This window comes from Lactuca saligna, chromosome 6 (assembly GCF_052625555.1).
Source record: "Lactuca saligna cultivar CGN05327 chromosome 6, ASM5262555v1, whole genome shotgun sequence".
NCBI classification, from domain to species: domain Eukaryota; kingdom Viridiplantae; phylum Streptophyta; class Magnoliopsida; order Asterales; family Asteraceae; genus Lactuca; species Lactuca saligna.
In genome coordinates this window covers 134,279,241-134,283,677 of record NC_136422.1, presented here as the reverse complement: position 1 = coordinate 134,283,677, position 4,437 = coordinate 134,279,241, and the positions used below count along the sequence as shown (strand labels likewise).

General features: G+C 31.9%; 1 pseudogene; it reads left to right on the top strand.

Moving 5' to 3' along the window:
- The first annotated feature begins 242 nt into the window (after nt 1-242).
- Nucleotides 243-1,416, top strand: LOC145002919 (metal tolerance protein A1 pseudogene; annotated as a pseudogene).
- Nucleotides 1,417-4,437: the final 3,021 nt, after the last annotated feature.

The following is a 4,437-nucleotide window of genomic DNA, read 5'->3' as shown; positions in this document are numbered from 1 at the left end:
CTTCCAAACATAACAGCTTTAATTTGTTGTTTTTGGTGACTGCTTCCCCAATTCTTTCTCTCTTTGTTTCTGGTGGGAACATGTTCTAGTTTCAGCAATCAGAGATCTTTATCGTACTTGGACCCTTAAAACTTCAAATAGATTACTATGTAATGCTGCTTCTACTTTTGTATTAGAATGTAAGATCATCCATTGTAAATATACGATATTACTTATCTACGATACATGTTTTACATTTACAGATGGATCATGAACATGGTCATGGCACTATTGACATCATAGCAGACGCACCACCCTTAGAGAACAGCTATGTCAGGAGTAAAGTTTGTGCAGGATCATCCTGCGGATTTTCTGACGCTAAAACCAGTTTTAAGGATGCAGAAGAACGTGTAGCGTCCATGTGGAAGCTGTTGGGTGGTGTGGTAGTGTGTTTCATTTTCATGGTGGTAGAAGTGATTGGTGGAAGTAAAGCAAACAGTCTTGCAATCTTGACAGACGCTGCTCATTTGTTGTCCGATGTTGGTGCTTTTACAATCTCGTTATTCTCTGTGTGGGCTTCTGGATGGGAAGCTACACCTCGTCAATCTTTCGGGTTTTTCAGGATTGAGATACTTGGAACTCTTGTATCGATCCAAATGATATGGCTTCTTACTGGGATTCTTGTTTATGAAGCTATAGATAGACTCCTCCATGGTAGAGTCGAGGTTCAAGGCACTCTTATGTTTGTAATTGCGTTTATTGGTTTACTTGTTAACATGTTCTTGATTTTCATACTCGGACATGACCATGCACATTATCATGGACACCATGGGCATACGCATGGACACGATGATGATTCTGAGGGTCTCCACGTCCATAGATTAAGTGTCGCAACAATGCACCACCACCATAATCATGATAATGAAAGTCGTCTTGATGAACATGAAGATCATATCCAGCCTCTATTGAATATAGACGAAAAGAAAGCAAAGAAGAGGAGTAATATAAATGTTCATGGTGCTTATCTTCATGTTCTTGGGGATTCTATTCAGAGTGTTGGTGTAATGATGGGTGCGGCAGCTATATGGTATAACCCTAAATGGACACTTGTTGATCCCATATGCACACTTTTATTCTCAATTGTAGTGTTGTATACAACTATCAACATGTTGCGTGACATTCTAGAGGTTTTGATGGAAAGTACACCAAGAGAGATAGATGCAACAAGCCTTGAAAGAGGTTTATGTGAGATTAATGAAGTGGTTGCAATCCATGAGTTGCATATATGGGCAATTACCGTTGGGAAAGTTTTGTTAGCTTGCCATGTAAAGATTAGGCGTGAAACTAATGCTGATATGGTGCTGGATAAGGTTGTTGACTACATAAAGAGGGAATACAATATTAGTCATGTTACAATCCAGATTGAGAGAGAATAGAAATCAGGTTTTTACAATTTTAACGTTTTATTAGGTATCAAATATGATTTACTAGTTGAATTCGATTGTAGTTTGTTCCCTTATTATTTGACATATATATATATATATATATATATATATATATATATATATATATATATATATATATATATATATATATATATATATATCATCTTAATTATATGGTTAGTTCCTTGTACTTTTGTTATTGTGCTTTTCATGACTTTGTTTATGGGTACATGATAGAGGTCTACAAAAATCTATTTTGACCGAAACTGGTTGAATCGGATTTATGGGTTTTGATTTCGGTTAAAACCTAACAAATTTTATTTGGATTTTTTCATGTGATTTGGATAATCCGCATAACAGGTTTCAGATTCAGTTTATCCGGTTTTTAAAAGAACCGGCTTCACATAAACCTTTAAAAATATATATCTTTTTTGTTTTTTTTTTTGTTTTTTTTTTCTTTCTAAATTGTAATTTCCTCCAACCAAAATAGCATTTTTTTTTTCTAGAGTTTTTCCAAAAAATAGCAAAAAAATGAAAAATGAAATAAATAGCCATAATTTTTGGAGGCCATATCTACGAAAATACACACGTTATCTACAAAAAATGACATGGCATGGGAAAATACACATTCATTAATGAAAAATGATGTGGGTTGCAATTTTTTTTTTTTTTTTTTTTTTTTTTTTTTTTTTTGAACCTTGTAGCTTTCATGGAAAGTTCGTTTTGACTGAATTTTTTTATTATATTATTTGTAAGAAGACCTATCTATGGGCATACCACAATACTAATTTGGAGGATAGGAAATCATATTTTTTAGCTTCAAAGTAGGTATTTGGTGAAAAATATATAAAAGCCAACTTTGATCATTCATAATTTTTACATATGAGTATCATATTGTGTTTTTTAATAACAAGTTATTTCCATGTAAATATGACATTCGGTATTTAGATATTGGGAAGTCGTATTTTATAAGCTCCAAAATAGAATGGTTTATGATGTTTGAAATATTTTTTTGTTCGCACATTCCATTAAGTAGATACTATATTAGTGGATAACATATAAAAATACACACTTAAAAAAAGATATTTATGTTACAAAAGGGATAGCACCACCACTACATCGTTTGACAATTACCATTGAGGAGGAAGCAATAGAGAATTCACAATTTTAGTTCGGTATACAACTTGATACACGACAAAGCTTGACACTTGTAACTCAACATAAGGTGTGAGCTTACCAAAGTCCGCCCACCCCCTTTGGAAAAAGCATTACAGTTATTTAACTCGTAAAAGTAGTTATATATCCTCAAACATAGACAAATAATTTCTAAAAATCTATTTGTTACACCTGTACTTTTAGAACCCTTTTAAATTACCATAGTTGTACATTTAACATGATATTAAAGTCATTTTCAAAATATGGTTTTACAAAATCCTTCAAAATTTTATCAAAGTTTACAAATAATTTGTGTTACAAAACTAATATCACAACCATAGTAAATGGAAAGGATCATATAACCCAAAGACTACTCTAAATCTTCCAAAAGTCTTCACTAGTAAACACTTCTAGTCATGAGCTTACAAACCTAAGTACATGGCACATTTCAAAAACAAAATATGTAAGACAATAGTCTAGTGAGATACATAAGTTTCAACTTAACGAGATATAAACTCGGAAAATTAACATTTATAAATATTTAAACTTAAGTTTTCTACATCTACTAAAAACATTTAAAACATACAAGATTACTAGGATGCCCCTAGTTCACATGGTGTGACATACTAAGGTTTCCACGGTTCTCTTGGTCCAACAAAGGATAAACAAGACTACTAGGGTACCTTGAAGTAACCCGATCACTAGAACTACTAGGGGTTCACCTGCTCCATTTAAGGGTAGCGTCTTCTTGTGCACGATTTAACATCATCAAGTCCTCTACTTTACGCATGGAGGCACCGTCTTAGTAGATCCTCATACGTTACCTATTTTGTGTTCTTATGGTCTAAATCGAAGTCAGTCATGAAATTAAATAATAAAAAATGACTCTTAAACATATATTTTTTCCAATATTTTTCAAAATCATATCATCATATCAAGAACTTTCATATATAACCTGTATCAATAAGCATGGATCTTTTTAAACATATGCATAACGATAAACATTTCGTCATGTCAAAATAGATATAAGCATGCTTCAAAATCTTATTTTGCGACGTACTTATGAAAATTCCACATGTACTCATCTGAGTTCCTTGTACAGCTTGCTAGGTATCAACCATACTTGTTTCCTTTCTTTTGGTTTTCAATCTTTTCAACTATTGTGGAATTCATACCATAAGAGTTCTTACTTTAATGCCTTTACAACTCATAAGAGTTCTTACTTCAATGCCTTGACAACTCATGAATTCCATAAGATTTCTTACTTTAATGCCATTACAACTCATAAGAGTTCTTACTTCAATGCCTTGACAACTCATGACCATTTATGATAAAATTACAATGTCTAACATTTTATTCGATACCAAAACCCTTTAACTACATTCATGCTATAATACTATTACTTCATACCTAGTATGAAGAGCATAAACAAATTTTGTAATACATCGTAACAACCTTGTGTTAACATCCTAATATGAGAGAAATACAATACCAAATACCCCATAATGAAACTTACTAATTATCACTAAACTTATGCTAGATCCAACATATATAATATTACAATCTAAAATTCATGAACACATTTACGTAGTCTTCCAAAAATCATTATTTGAAGTTGCACATTATTTCTTATCACTTGATAGTAGTTAATCCTTGATTACTTTGTGGTTCTTCTTCTTTTAATCTTCATAGATTTCAATAATCCAAATCTATTGATGATGATCACAAAAGATTATGAATTAGTACTTGCGTCATGATCATATATTAATGTTCCATGGACAAAACATGTTAATATACCTTAATAACATGTTAATCATAATGGTTATTATCTCATACTAATATGAACATTTAAGCACTT